This window comes from Bos indicus, chromosome 4, assembly GCF_029378745.1.
Source record: "Bos indicus isolate NIAB-ARS_2022 breed Sahiwal x Tharparkar chromosome 4, NIAB-ARS_B.indTharparkar_mat_pri_1.0, whole genome shotgun sequence".
Taxonomy (NCBI): domain Eukaryota; kingdom Metazoa; phylum Chordata; class Mammalia; order Artiodactyla; family Bovidae; genus Bos; species Bos indicus.
In genome coordinates this window covers 107,475,293-107,491,190 of record NC_091763.1, presented here as the reverse complement: position 1 = coordinate 107,491,190, position 15,898 = coordinate 107,475,293, and the positions used below count along the sequence as shown (strand labels likewise).

The 15,898-nt window shown below is 39.6% G+C and overlaps 1 protein-coding gene across 2 annotated transcripts in view; it reads left to right on the top strand.

The window, feature by feature from the left end:
- The first annotated feature begins 7,263 nt into the window (after positions 1-7,263).
- The window catches only part of TCAF1 (TRPM8 channel associated factor 1), a 51,326-nt gene continuing 42,691 nt past the window's right edge, over positions 7,264-15,898 (top strand). Inside the window, exon 1 of one of the 2 annotated variants that reach the window (XM_019959235.2) lies at positions 7,264-7,410. The gene's annotated coding sequence lies outside the window, so the exon portion shown is untranslated. The remainder of the gene's footprint in view (positions 7,411-15,898) is intronic. The other variant, XM_019959236.2, reaches the window with a different exon arrangement.

The window sequence follows — 15,898 nt, the reverse complement described above, 5'->3', positions numbered from 1 at the left end:
TTTGCTTCCACAGAGCCTCTCTGGGGAGACAGAGGCCATAGCTGCAGGCCCCACCACAGCCTCACAAACGCCCCCTTGAAGTATCTGGGCCATTTTTAACCAGTGTTCTGCCCCAGAAGGGTCACTGGTGCAGCCCATTAACAATTTTCAGGCAAAAAATAGAATCTGGTTAATAAGATAAAGCCTAACCTTTTTTCCCCTTTGCGCTGAGTCCAGTTTCACATGCTCACAGGGGGCCACATGTAGAGGTCTTATACTCGGTTCTTCAGACCAGAGTTCCTAGTGTGGAACAGCTACCACCATCAGCTCAGCTCTGTGGCAGTGTGCAGAAGCACTTCACACGACACTGCAATCCAAGATGGCAGCTGGGGACCGTGTGCAAAGAGGCTGTTCACAACACTGCAGTCCAAGATGGCGCCAGGGGCTGTGTGCAGAGACTGCCTTGCCTGGCACTGCCATCTGGAGCCTTGTGTAGCAAGTATGGGGTTGGCCAAAAAGTTCGTTCAGTGAAGGAATACGTTGTTCAACAATGGTCTTGGTTAAAATGAAAAATGTGTCTTTTATTTTTACTTAAAACCCAGCGAACTTTTTGGCTAACCCAATATATGAACTGCAAATCTGATTTTAAGCTAGTAAATCTTCATAACCTCCCCCATGCTGCTGCTGCTGCTGCTAAAGTCGCTTCAGTCGTGTCTGACTCTTAGCGACCCCATGGACTTCAGCCTACCAGGCTCCTCCGTCCATGGGATTCTCCAGGCAAGAGTACTGGAGTGGGGTGCCATTGCCTTCTCTGAACCTCTCCATTCCCTGGTTTATATTAGAAAATATACCTTTCTCTCATTTTAGGCTCTATATGTGTTGGACTCAGAAGAAAAGAAAGGAAAGGAAAGCCTATTAGGCCACACCTGTTTCTATCTGTACCAAAAGGGATCTCAGGTAATATGTAGAAAGCTTATATAAGGTTTAGAAAAGAAGACAGTCCACTGGAAGTCCAGAAGAATACATTTATATTGGGTTGTTGAGAGTATAAATATATAAAATATTTCTAGAGGATAAATTGGTACTAGGTATCAAAAATCTTCTAAATGCCATGTCTTTTGGTTCCTTACTTCTACTGCAAGGAATCCATCCTATAATCAGAAATGCAGATCAAGATGTAAGTAAAACAGATGCTTTTAACAAGATTATTTTGACTAGCAAATTTCTGGAATCACCTAATTTCAAAATGGAAAATAACTAAGTGTAATTTCAATAAGCGGAACTGTTATACAGTTATCGAAAATATATTTAAAGAACATTTAATGTCATGGGGAAATGTCATGGGGAAATTGTGGTGAAAAGAATACAACATAGAACTGCATGCCACACACACAATAATTTGTTTCATAAGTATCTGAACATATATAAATTCAAGATACCTATATAGATATAGATAAATTAAAAGTGATTAGAATGTTAACCACAGTTATCTTTAGTACTGGGAATATATTTAGGTGACTTAAATATTTTTGTTCCCTGATTTTTTTATATTTTCCCAATTTTCTGTAATGAACAGGATAGTTTTATAATCATGAAACATGTTATTTCAATATGATAAACCAAAATATCAACAAAGTTTTATTCGTGTCCAGATTCTAGAAAGTTAACACAGCTCTAGTACTAAGCCTGGCAGACTTAAAACAAGAAAAGCAATCCATAGACCAGTTTGTCCTCGATTGCTATTCCACAGAACTCTGTCCCACACATTTTAATAGGTACACCAGAAATAAAAGTTCCATTTTTAAATAAATATAAACAGCTTATTGAAAATAGAACTTAATACAACAAAGGACATACATTCCACAAACGTAAGAAATTAAAATATGGAAATCTACTGGATCAATTAGAAAAAACAGAACAAATTGAATAAGATGCCTCACTCATTCCGGATTTTATATATTTTAGTATTTGTTGTTTCTGTTCAGTCACTAAGTCATATCTGACTCTTTGCAACCCCATGAGCTGCAGCACACTAGGCTCCTCTGTCCTTCACTATCTCCCGGAGTTTGCTCAAACTCATGTCCCTTGAATCAGTGACGGTATCTAACCATCTCATCCTCTGTTGTCCCCTTCTCCTCCTGCCTTCAATCCTTCCCAGCAGCAGGGTCTTTTCCAATAAGTCGGCCCTTCGCATCTGTGGCCAAAGTACTGGAGTTTCAGCATTAGCATTAGTCCTTGCCCAGGGTTACATGCCTGAAATCTAGGCCTTGAATCTGAGGGAATGAGTACCTGGCTGAAAACTAGTTAGAAGAAACTGAGTGGATCTGGAGTTTCCCACACTCCCAGCCCCTGGTAGTACCATCATCAATAACTTCTATAAGCCAGGACATGTCCAAGAGTGGCTCCCAGGAGAACCCTAGCCTGAACACTGACCAAGAGTGTCAACCTTTTTTTTGGATCCTTCTTTAAAATAGGTAGCTTTTCTTCCCTTAGAAGGATGCTAGGTCATTTTCTCTTTCTCCAAACCACTTTACTTGAATTTCCAAATGGGATTTAGAGAGAGAGAGAGAAGCAAGAGAAAAGAGACTGCAGACTATATATTTGAGTGACTAGGAGAAAAATGACTCATAAGACTTTTTACAGTTAAAGTAAAAAGTGTGATCACTTGAGAATTTTATAAAAGAAAACAGATGTTTTCCAGAAATGTGCTGGTTCACATAAATGCTCACTTCTGTTAGATGGTAACTGGAGGAATTTCCAAGTAAAAATGGCAGAAGCAGGCCAGGTCCCAAAATTCCCTTCCATCAATATTTAATGAAATTAACCTAAAGAAAGGTGTAACAGCACAAAAGAAATATTTCTTAACATACAGCAAAGAAGGAATGGGGCACAACCTCATTTCACAAACTTCTGAAAGTGAACATAATTTAATAACAAATGCATTGCCCTTGCTGTATACCAGGCTCTCTTCAAGTCACGTCTTACATAAAAATGGGTATTTAAAGCCAGGTTCTAGATCCTGCCTCTACAAAAAATTAGATTCTGATTCATCCTGGAATGATGCTTAAATGCTACTCTCACTCACGTTTCCAACAACCCCATCACTGAGAAATTGTACTAAGGAAAGAAGGTGAGTGTACCAAATGCTAAGTATTCTCACTGATATTACCTAGTTCTGAGTCTGTGGAATGACATGGGAGTAGCCTGGGAAAAAGTCAGAGTACAATCTGAGAGGTAGAAACTTCTCTCTACCTCCACCATGGTCTTGGCAAAGAACAAGGAAACTTGTAGCACTCAAGGCCTTCCAAGGTTCAAACATAACATGCTCTGAAGAGAGGACATGCTGAGCCCAGGGAAGGAAATCCTGGTGCAGAACACTTAACAATATTCAGATGTTCTTGTTGTGGTGAAACATTTACCTGAGTAGTTCTTCAGCTTCTTTGTTGAATTCAGTTTAGGCTAAAAATAATACTGTTAGAGAATGAATGTTTGTGTCCCCCAGAATTCATATGTTGAAATCTTAAACACTAATGTGAAGGTATTAGGAGGTAGGGGCTTTGGGAGGTCATTAGGTCATGAGGCTGGAGCCCTCAAGAATGGGATTACTGCCCTAGGAAGGGGATGAAGAAATCTGAGCTTTCTTTGCCATGTGAGGACATCAAGAAGACACTATGAACCAGGATGAGGATTATCACCAGACACCAAATCTACTGGCAACTTGATCTCAGATTGCCCAGCCTCCAGGACTATGAGAAATTTTTGTCATTCAGTTGGTAAATCACGTCCGACTCTTTGCAACCTGGTGGACTGCAGCGCTTCAGGCTTCCCTGTCCTTCACTGTCTCCCTGAGTTTTCTCAGATTCATGTCCATTGAGTTGGTGATGCTATCTAACCATCTCATCCTCTGCCACCCTTTTCTCCTTTTGCCTTCAGTCTTTCCCAGAAATAAATATCTTGCTTAATTCACCCAGTTGATCTTTGTAATAGCAGCCTAAACTACCTAAGACCGATACCTTTTATATTAAAAATACTATGTACAATATGATCCTCTTTATTATTTTTCCTTTATGCCCATCTCTTTATGCAATGCATTGCTTTCATAAAAATAAGGAAGTCATTATCCTAAAAAAGAGATGGCACTTAATATTTCTTAAAAAAAAAAATTCTACAGTTTAATCAGTCTTCCTCCAGTTTTCTCCCATCCTCCCACTGTTCCTAATTTAATTATATTTATTTCTCAGTGAAGTTCTTACTTAAGACTGAGAAAACTTGATTTCAACCCACAGAATATCCCAAGCATAAGCTTTAAATTTTTTCTTCAGTGGTGTTTGTAATAATTCAATTTTAAACATCTATTTCAGTTCCTATAAGATTTCATATGGAAGATCATATGAGGAGATGAGGAAGACAATGGGGAGAGAAGGAAGCAACCATAAAGACTCTCCAGGAGTAGATTTATTTATGAGTTTTATCCCAGACTAGAGTGAAGAGTTACAATCAGTGTACTGAAATCTCCCTTTCTGCTGTACAACATAGATCTCTAAGGGGTGGTGAAGGGGAAAACAGCACAAGGAAACACAGGGAGTAAGACCTGTCTTGAGTTCATTCTTTACTTCCATAAAGAAAAGCCCCTGAGAGGGGCTTGTATTCAGGAGTTCCAGCAACAGAGCCATGTGGAGGCTGGAAGCAGTTGAGGCGGGTACATAGTACTGGACAGCAAGTTCCAGATGAGTAACTCAGGGGAGGGTGGGGCTGTATTAGAGCTCTCCAGAGAAACAGAACCAATAGGACAGACAGGTGAATGGATGGATAGATAGACACATAGATGGATACATAGCTGAAGATTTATTTAATGTTAGGAATTGCTCCCACAATTATGGAGGCTGGCAAGCCTAAAACTCTGTAGGGTGAGTCTGGAAGCTGGAGGCCAAGAGAGTTAATGGTTAATTCCAGTTTGAAAGTCAACAGGCACAACACTCAGGAAGAGCCCACATTTCAGCTGGAGTTTACAGGCAGGACAAAAAGCCACACGTCCCATTTTGAAGGCAGGAAGAATTCCCCTGACTCAGGGCAGGGTCAACCTTTGTGTTTGCATTCACAACCTCTGCTCCCTTCTCCTTTGCCTCCTTTACTGAAAACAGGCAAGACTTTGGCACTTCCCTGCCAAAGTCTGCTCTGGCGTTGAAGGGCAGACAAGGGGGCATGACCTCTCAGAGGTTTCCAGATGTGAGCAACCTCCCTCCCAGGCCCAAAGAGGTAGTTTCTGACTACAGAGTCCTTTGAGGGTAGAAGGAAAAGCCAATGTCTGGGCAGGTATGTGCAGTTGAGAGGTGGGGCTGCTGGGGGACCTGGTGGACGCAGATGGGTGTTGAGAGATTGCAGACTTACCCTTGAGCTTTCTCTCTCATTCTCTCCGCCAAGACAGCTGCATTTCTCTCTTGCCATATCCCTGCTCCTCTCAAAAATGGACAGCACACAGGCAACATGTCTGCTCACCCATACTCTCCCCAGACACACCTGCAGAGTCCACCATTTCCGGTTGGGGTTGTTTTTTCTGTGCAATTGGTCACAGAGTTTCAGAGTTAAAATATATCATCCAATTTCTACCTGTATAAAAAAAAAAAAGGAATACTGAGACACAGGCAACAGAAAGGGTGAGCACGGGTTGGGATAGAGTATGATCACAGGATTTCAGTACAAAATTCCTGAGGCCAAGATCACTGGCCCTCCAGGCTTTAGGGGTGTGTGTGTGTGTGTGTGTGTGTGTGTGTGTGTGTGTGTGTGTGTTGGGGGCTGGCAGGAAACAGCCAGGGAAGCCTGTGAACCTCCTCCAGCTTGCAAAAACACAAGCAGACTACACAGACTTCAGCCAGCAAATTCCTGGCCAACGGGGACCCGGCTGTTCTGCTCAGCTCCTCTCCTCCCCCTGCTGCTGCCCCTCACCCCTCTTCCTCTGACGTCACCAGCATACCCTTTGCTGACTGGCTCTGGGCCTGGGGAGGAAAGGAGGGCGAGGGGAGCTCTGGCGGACTGAGATCTTGTACTGACCGCCCCTAGGAGTTTAGGAAGTCCTTTCTCACATATGTCACGTGTATGTCAACAACTCTGAGCTCCGAGTAGCAGCAGACTTTTGAGTGGAAGAGAACAAGGCAAGTGTTTTGATAACATGTTCTACCTACATAAAAAAAAATTATCTGGGGGACAAAGATGAACAATGCAAAAAGGAGGAGATGAACAGAAAGACCGAAGGGAAATGAGCATAAAAAAGGCAGTAGAATTTAGAATTGAGGGAGACCTTTTGGATCCAGGGCACAAAGGAACTAACAGGTCAAACTTGCTCAGAAATAAATAGAAGAGGAGAAGCAGAGAACAGGATGTGACGACAGAAACAGAGGTCCAAGGGATAAGATTGTTGCCTGATGGAGCAAGGGCCCCAAGCCAAAGAATTTGGGCAGCCTCTCAAAACTGGAAAAGGCAAGGAAATGCATAGTCCGCTAGAGGCTACGGAAGGAACAATGAGCCCTGCCTACACCTTGATGTACCTCGCGAGACGCTCGCTCTCTCTCTGGACTTCTGACCTACAGAGCTACAAGATAACAAACGTGTTGTTTCAAGGCACTGAGTTTGTGGTCACTTGTTAGGGCAGCCATAGGAATGGAATGCACACCAGGCTAGTAAGTAGAAGATGAGGCAGGCACTTCAGAGTCCAGGTTTTCAACAGCCATGTCTTTCTTTCTCTGCCTCATGCCCAGTATCTGTCACCTATCCGTTGGTTAGCAAAAATTTTTCATACCTTCCCTTTTATTTGCTTTATAAGACAACTCGTGACATTTTAAAACTATTCAGTGGTTATGAAGATAAGTATCAATAGTCAACTTCCTCATTCTTATCCCTTCTCTCCATAAAAGCAAAGTGAGATTGATTTCTTCTTATGGAAGAATGTAACTATACCCTCCATTTTAAGGCAACTTTATTCTTTTAATTAAAAATATGCCTAGGACTCATAGACTTAACTTGCCCTTGGAAATAATTGTGCATTATACTTTATGATAATGCATTATCATTTTCAACCTCTCACTAGTTCATAGTCTGACGGATTTACAGCAAATTGCCCTGCTGCACTCCCAGGGCGGGGGCGGGGGTCTCTATCCTGGATGTGAGGCTGCATCTTCCTGCAGAAACTGACACAAAGCGGGACCTCTGCGATTCGGGGCGGTGGGCCAGGCTCCGCCCCCACGGCCGCGGCCGCCAATCAGCTCCCGGGACAGCCTCCTTTGCGTCCCGCCCTGTCCTTTCCACGTCCCTGGACTCGGTCAGCCGCCCAGTCCCTTTTCGCCTGAGGCGCTCTTGCCCCCTGGGAACTGCGGCCGCCCCCTCCTAGCCGGTGCCCTCTGCCCCCAACCCGCGCTGCAGGGAATAACGGGGCTAAGGGTGAGTGTGGGCCCACGATGGGTTCTGGACAAGAGAGGCCTGGCGGTGACACAGGCCACAGCGCGGGTGGCCGCGCGGGGAGACGGGCGTCGTGGGGGGATGCCCGGGACGTGCGTTTGTGTGGGGTCCGGGAGGCGTGGGGACTGCCACGGGGCTTCTGCAGTCTTCGAGGGGAGGGCAGCGGACGAGTCCACCGGGAGTTGCTTGCTGTTTACCTCTCGGCCCCTTCCATGGTGAATCCCAACGGCTCCATCTCAGTCCCCTTCTTGGTGCATTGTTATTCACCCTTGCTTGTCTGGGGATAAGGGACCCCCTGATTTTCTTGTGCTTTTTTTGCGCTCCCGCAAGGAGCCATGGAGATCTGAACCGAAAGGAACCTTGGAGGCGATGCATTTCGCCTCCTGGGGACTTGCTCTTGAATTCTTTGGGGGTAGCTGGCTTCTGCAGAAACCCAAGGTGAAAGTCCTCTCCTCCCTCAAGTGCTCCAGGCGCCATCCGGAGCTGAGTGTGTCTGCGGCAAAGGAGGAAAGGGCGAGGGGCGAGAGAGTGGGTGCGGGGAACCGGGTGGACAGCTTCGCCTGCAATGCGTTGGGCCTGAGGCAGTCAGTGCTGAATTCAGCAGTTCCCAGGTAAACATCCCCCAGCTGGCCACTGAGTTGGCTCATCCTGCAATGGCGAGGCCTTTTGTATAGGAAAAAAAGATTTACGAATCAGATAATCTTGGAAACTTCTTGGAAGAAGTCCCAGTCCCAACTAGACTTAAAAGGGCAGAATGAATCTGTCTAGCTGACCAACCACCCATCCATCCTTCCATTCCTCAAAATATTTATTTGTGAATTATGACTTCACTTCAATACTTTGCTTTCTTTTTTTCTTTGGTTTGATTTTTGTAAACATTAATAAAAGATGTGCTTACATGCTAAGTCGCTTCAGTCATGCCCAGCTCTTTGCGACCCCATGGACTATAGCCCTTCAAGTTCTTCTTTCCATGGGATTCTCCAGGCAAGAATACTGGAGTGGGTTGCCATTTCCTTCTCCAAATAAAAGATATATAAAACATACAAAGTGAATGCCTGACCTTCTCCTAGGTCAAGAAATAGAACATAGCTTAGAAGCTCCTCTGTATCCTCAGTCATGCCCATCCTTCTCTCTTCTCTGAGATATAATATCTATCCTGACTTTTGTATTAATCATGTCCTTGCTTTCCTTGATTGTTTTTTAGTCGCTTAAGTTGTATCCGACTCTTTTTTGCATGGCCTGTACCCCACCAGGCTCTTCTGTTCATGGGATTTCCCAGGCAAGAAGACTGGAGTGGGTTGCCATTTCCTTCTCCATGGGATCTTCCCAACTCAAGGATCAAACCCACTTCTCCTGCATTGACAGGCAGATCTTTACTGCTGAGCCACAAGGGAAGTGTCTAATATATTCCAAAATCATATGTATGTGTTGGCTTTCCCTATTTTTTACTTTCATATTAATGGCATTATACTATGTGTATTCTTGGGTTTTTGAGGTTCACCCCTGGTGATGATTTCTTCATTTTCACTGCTTATAGTTTGAGTAGCATCACCAGCTCAATGGACATGAATTTGAGCAAAGTCTGGGAGATAGCGAAGGACAGGGAAGCCTGGCATGCTACAGTCCATGGGGTTGCAAAGAGTTGGACACAACTTGGCATTGAACAGCAACATACTTTATCCATTCTACATTTATTGGCTATTGCTCATTTGGGATTTGTATTATTAATAACTATCTATTGCTATATAACAAATTACACCAACACTTAGCAGCTTAAAACAGCAAAACAAACAGAAATGCTATATCTCACAGTTTCAATGGGTCAAGAATTCAGGAGGAGCTATGCTGGGAGTATGACTCACTGTCTCACTGGCTATAAGCAAGATGTTGGCTGGGGCTATAGTCATCTCAAAGCTGGCTGAAGGAAATCCCCTTCAAGCTCACCTAATATGAGTGTTGGCAGACCTCTTGGCCTCACTGGCTTTGGTTGGACACATCAGTCCTTTGCCACATGGGCCTCTGCATAAGACCTGGTCATACCATGGCAGTTTGCTTCCACCAGTGTGAAGCTTCCAGACACAAAGACAAGACAGAGTCTATTTGTAATCTAAATTCAAAAGTGACATACCATCATTTTTGCCATCTTCTTTTTATTGGAAGTGAGTCACTAGTTCCAGCCCAAACTCAAAGTGAGAAGGTTACACAAGACCTCATGAATATCTGGAGGCAGGGATTGTTAGGTCTCATTTTCCATAGTGGCTCAGAGAGTAAAGCATCTACCTTCAATGCAGGAGATTGGGGCTCAATCCCTGGGTCGAGAAGATCCCTAGAGAAAGAAATGGCAACCCACTCTAGTATTCTTACCTGGGAAACCCTATGGACAGAAGAGCCTGGTGGGCTACTGTCCATGGGGTCACAAAGAGTGGGACACAATTGAGAGACTAACATATACACACACACATACACTACAAGGGATATTAATAAATAATGCCCTCTAACTATCTTGTACGTGCCTTCTGGTTCACTCTTGTTCCCTAGAGTGTACACTTAGGTTATACTACTAGGTTATAAGATTTCTTTATATTCAACTTTATTAGGTGATTGATAAACTGTTTCCAAAGTGTTAGGCCAGCTTGCACTCTCCAGCAACAGATGAGAGTTCCTCTATTTACACATATTTGTCACAATTTGGCATTATCAAATTTCATTTTTAGCCAGTTTAATAGGCATGAAATAGCATTCTATTTTTATTTTAATTAGCATTTCTCTGATAACTAATGAAACTGACCATATTTTTATATAATGATGAGCTATTGTGCTTTCTCTCTGGGAAATTCTGCTTCCTGCCTTTTATTCATTTTCATATAGGGTTGTTTTTCTTATTGTCTTATTGGAATGCTTTCTTTATACAATCTGGATGTTAATCAATACCTAGTTAACTGTACATGCTGCAAATATCTGCTTTTAGTTGGTGCTTAGCTTTTCTTTCTTTGTATGTCTTTCTATCTCTGCCAGTGAATTAAATTTGAATTTTAATTTCAATTTTACTTTACTTTTCTCCAAAAACTTTTAAAGTTTTGAATTTGGTAATGTCCTAATCCACCTGAAAGTTTCTTGTTATACTATTTACTCCATATGAACAATCAACTGTCCCAGCACCAGTGATCTATATGAATCACGTTTTTCATATATGCATGAGTTTCTTTTAAACTGCCTACTCTCGTTCTTTATCTATTTGTCTAACTACCAATACAAAATTGCTTTTAACTACAGTAGTCTTATAATAAATCTTTAAATCTGGTAGGAAATATTTTCCTACATCCTTCTTCTGGTTCAAGGAATTTTTTAAAAATCAATTATTGGAGCTTTGACCTTCCATATAAATATTTAAACAAACTTGTCATGTTCTTCAAAACAGGAAACAAGCAAGGAGTTTGAATTTTTATTGATATTGCATTAATTCTATGTATCAATTTGGGGAGAAATGGCCTCTTCAAGGTGAAGTTTTCCATCTATGAACTTGGTATATAATGCCATTTATTTAGCTTATCACTATTTTTTTTTAGTGTTTTGTATGTTTTTTAATATTTTTCATTGTTCCCTTTTGCTCACTTCTGTTAACTTTATTTCTAAGTACATTATATTCTCACTGCTATTATAAATATTTTGCTTTATAAAGATTATATTTTGTAGCCCATTGTTTGTTTCTGGTGTATAGAAATCCAATTGCCTTTTATATGTTGTTTATGTATCAAACATGATAACCTGCATTAATAATTCTGAATTTACCTATAGCATCACATTTGCTACAAAAGCAGTCATATGTTCTGAAAATAATAACAGTTTTGTTTTTTCTTTTCTAATCCTTACACTTTCAGTTCCTTTTTCTTGTCCTATTACATTGGCTAAGACTTCCAGTGTAATGTTAAATAAAAGTAGGGAGGGGCATCTTGTTTTATCCTTAAGATAATAAAGTAAAAGATGTCACTGTATCAGCCTTAAATATTGCATTCAGGATGGTTATTTTGTAAATGCTTTGTCCAATGATAAGAAAGTTCAGTTCTTCTTTTGGTAAGCATTTTTATTGTGAGTAAAATGTTTTGTTGAATGCTTCTACTATGGGTATTGATTTTCTCATATTAATTTTTTCTCTAAGTATGTTATTTTGGTGAGGTTCAGTATTCAATTTTTAATATTAAATCAACTTTACATTCCTGGAATAAACTATGCTAAATATGTGATAACTTTTATATGTAGATATAATGATAAACATTAGATATTCGCATCTATATGTGGAAATTGAGATTAGCCTGTAAATATTCTTTATGGTACTAACCTTACCTGTTGTCAATATCTTTTCATAAAATAAGATGAGTAGTATTCTCACTGTTGCTGTTTTCTGGGAGAATTTGTGCAAGATTGGAATTATCTGGTCAAATATTGCTTCAAATCACCAGCAAAACACTCAAGGTTTGGAATTTAGTTTGTCAGAGGTCATTAAACTTGTTCATCCAATTACTTGAAGGATTATAGGACTATTTAGGTTTTCTTATGGAGTCAGTTTTCATGAATTGTATTTTCCAAAATATTTAACCAAAATTAATGCAACAGATTTTATATATTTCCTTTCTCTTTTTGGTTTGATTAATTTTGCCAGAACTTGGAATACTTTGTTCACATACACATACATCTGTTCACATACACATACAAAAAAAAACCCTGTCTGTTCTCTTAATTATTATCTATTTTATTACTTCTTCCTGCTTTCTTTTAATTTCTCTGTTATGTCTTTTCTGAGCTTTTAAGGTGTATGCTTAGCTCGTTAATTTTGAGCTGTTGTTCTTACATAAGCTCTTCAGGCTATAAATTTGTGTCACTGCTGTTTAGCTATATCTCACAAGATTTGATATGAATATTTTGCTATCATGCTTTAAATATTTATCATTTCCATTATGGCTTCTTGTTTGAGCCATGCATTTTTTAAAATGTGTATTTTAGTTTACAATCTCTTCAGAAAGAATATTTTATCATCTTCTAGTAAATGTTGTCTAGCTAATTTATAATTAATTCAGAGAATTATGATACCAATTCCTTTGGACTATTGAAGTTAGCTTTATAACCTAGCAAATTGTCAGTTTTATTTGCTTGAAAATAATGTGTGGCCTCTAATTATATAATGTCTTATATATTCCTTTAAAACAAGTGTTTTAATTATGCAATCCATATGTGCCATACCTTCACCAATTTTTTATCTGCCTGAATTATCAATTACAAAAACAGATACATTAAAATCTTTCACTGCTATGGTGAATTTTAAAATTTCTCATTGTAGATCTGTTTATCAAAAGTTCTTGCACAACATAGGAAACCATAAATAGAATGAAAAACAAACCCACAGAATGAGAGAAAATATTTGCAAAACATGCTACCGACAAGGGATTACTTTCCAAAACACAAACAGCTCATTCAGCTTAATATAAAAAAAACAATCTATTCAAAAAATGGACAGAATATCTAAATAGATGTTTCTCCAAAGAAGACATACAGATGACCAACAGGCACATGAAAAGAAGCTCAACATCACTAATTATTAGAGAAATGCAAATCAAAGATACTATGAGATAGCACCTAACACCATTCAGAATGGCCATAATCAAAAAGTCCACAAACAATAAATGGTGGAGAAAGTGTGGAGAAAATGGAACCCTTGATTGTAAAAAGCACTGCAATGAACACAGGGGTGCCTGTATCCTGTCAAACCATGGTTTTCTCTGGATATATGCCCAGGAGTGTGATTGCTGGATCATATGTTAGCTCTATTTTAGCTTTTTTAAGGAACCACCATACTGCTCTCAGTAGTGGCTATACCAATTTACATTCCCAGCAACAGTGCTAATATAGTTTACCATTTTCTTTTGGTGAGAACAATTAAGATCTACTGTCTTAGCAAATTTCAACTATGTTATACAATATTGTTAATTAATAGTCATTGTGCTATACATTTGATCTCCAGAACTTACTCAACCGGAATATCTGAAATTTTGCAATCTTTAATCAATATTTCCTCATTTCCAACCTCTCCCCAGCTCCTAGTAATCACCATGCTACTCTCTGCTTTTCTGTAAGTTCAACTGTTTTATATTCCACATGTAAATGAAGTTGGTACAGTATTTGTCATTCTGTGCCTGCATTATTTCAAAATTTAACAAAATGCCTTCAAGGTTCATCCATTTGTCACAGATAGCAAGATTTCCTTTTTTAAAATAGCTAAATTAATTCCATTGTGTATATATACCACAGTTTCTCTATCCATTAATCCATGTGATAGACACTTATCAGATGGATTAATGAATAAAGTTGTTTCCATATCTTGGCTACTGTGAATAAAGCTGCAATGAATGTGGCAGTGTGGATATTATTTCCAGATACTGGTTTTATTTTCCTTTGAATATACACCCAGAACTAGGCTTGTTAATAAGATGGTAGTTCTATTTTTAATTTTTTGACAAGTCTCTATGCTGTTTTCCACAATTACTGAACCAATTACACTCACACCAGCAGTGCACAAGCTGTCCCCTTCCTGCTTACCCACACCAACCCTTGTCATCTCTTGTCTTTCTGATAGTAACGCTTCTTACAGGTGTGAAGTGGTATCTTGTGGTTTAGCGTTATACCTCCACGATGATTAGTGGATTTGAGTACTTTTCCATATATCTGTTGGCCATTTGTATATCTTCTTTTGAGAAATGTCTATTCAGGTCCTTCGTTTATTTTTCATTGAACTACTTATCTTCCTGGCACTGAACTGTTTGAATTGCGTATGTATTCTGGATATCATTAACTCCTTATTGGATATATGGTTTGCAAATATTGTCTCCTGTTCTGTTGGTTGTCCCTCTACTCTGTTGCTTCCCACCCTGTACAGACACTTTTTAGTTTGACATAGTCCCACTTGTTTACTTTTGCTTTTATTTCCTGTGCTTTTGGGGTCATATCCAAAAATTTATTGTGCAGCCCAGTGTTAAGCTTTTTCCTATGTTTTCTTCTAGTAACTTTACAGTTTGGGATCTCATGTTTGAGTTTGTAATGCATTTCGAGTTGCTTTTTGTATTTGGTATGAGGGAAGCATTCAACTTTGTTTTTCTGCATGTGAATATCCAATTATTCCAACACCGTTTATTGAAGAGACTATCTTTTCTACACCGTGTGTGCTTTGCACATTTGTTGAAGGTCAGTTGACTATATGGTTACAGGATACAAAATCAACTTAGAAAAATCGGTTGTGTTTCTCTGCATTAACAGCAATTTAGCAATTTCCTGAAAGGGAAATTTTAAAAAGAATCCCATTTATAATAGCATCAAATCAGTAAATATTTGGGAACCACTTTAACCAAAGGCAAGTAGGTGGCCCCGTGGTAAAGAATCTGCCTGCCAATGCAGGAGATGCAGGAGATACAAGTTCGATCCCTGGGTAGGGAAGATCCCTTGGAGTAGGAAATGACAACCCAGTTCAATATTCTTGCTTGGAAAATTCCATGGATAGAGGAGCTTGGTGGGCTACAGTCCATGGGGTCTCACAGAGTCAGACATGATTGAGCACACACCCAACAACAACAGTTTAACCAAGAAGGTAAAAGATCTCTACAATGAAAACTATAAAATGCTGATGAAAGTAATTGAAGACACAGATAAAAAGATATTCTGTTTATGGATTGGAAGAATTAATAATGCTGGATTGTCTCTGATTGCAAATTTATATATAGAAAAGCTTAATAAATGAATTTAGTCATCTGCAAACAGACATATCTATAGATAAAAATAATTTAGCTTCTTTCCATTTTGGATGGCATATGTTTTTCTTACCTTGTTTCTCTGGCTAGAACTTCGAGTACTATATTGGGAAAAAAAATGAGGGACCCCTTATCTTGTCCCTGATCCTGGAGGAGAAACTTTCAATCTTTTACTCTTGAGTATGATAACTATAGGCTTGTTATATATGGCTTTTATTATGTCGATGTATATTCCTTCTATATCCAGTTGGTTCACAATTTTTGTCAAGGAGGGTTGTCACCCTCCGCCTGGGTGACAAAGTCAAATGCTCTTTCTGCATCTGCTGAGATGATTTTATATTTCATTTTGTTAGTTGAAATGATTTCCAGATATTGAAAAATCCTTGCATACCTCTAGTAAATCCTGACTGATGATGGTGTATGATTTTTTTAATGTACTGTTGGATTCACTATGGTAATGTTTTATCGAGGATTTTTACATCTATATTCATCAAGGATGTTGGCCTGTAATATTCCTTTCTTGTAGTCTTGTCTGACTTTGGTATCAGGGTATGTATAAGGCTCAACGCACAAATTCCAGTGTATCTTGCAGCTGTGCTACTGTTATTGTATATTTTTATGCTTTTATATCCCATAAAATGCTTTTGTTTATTTAAATAGTCAATATTGACTTACATTTG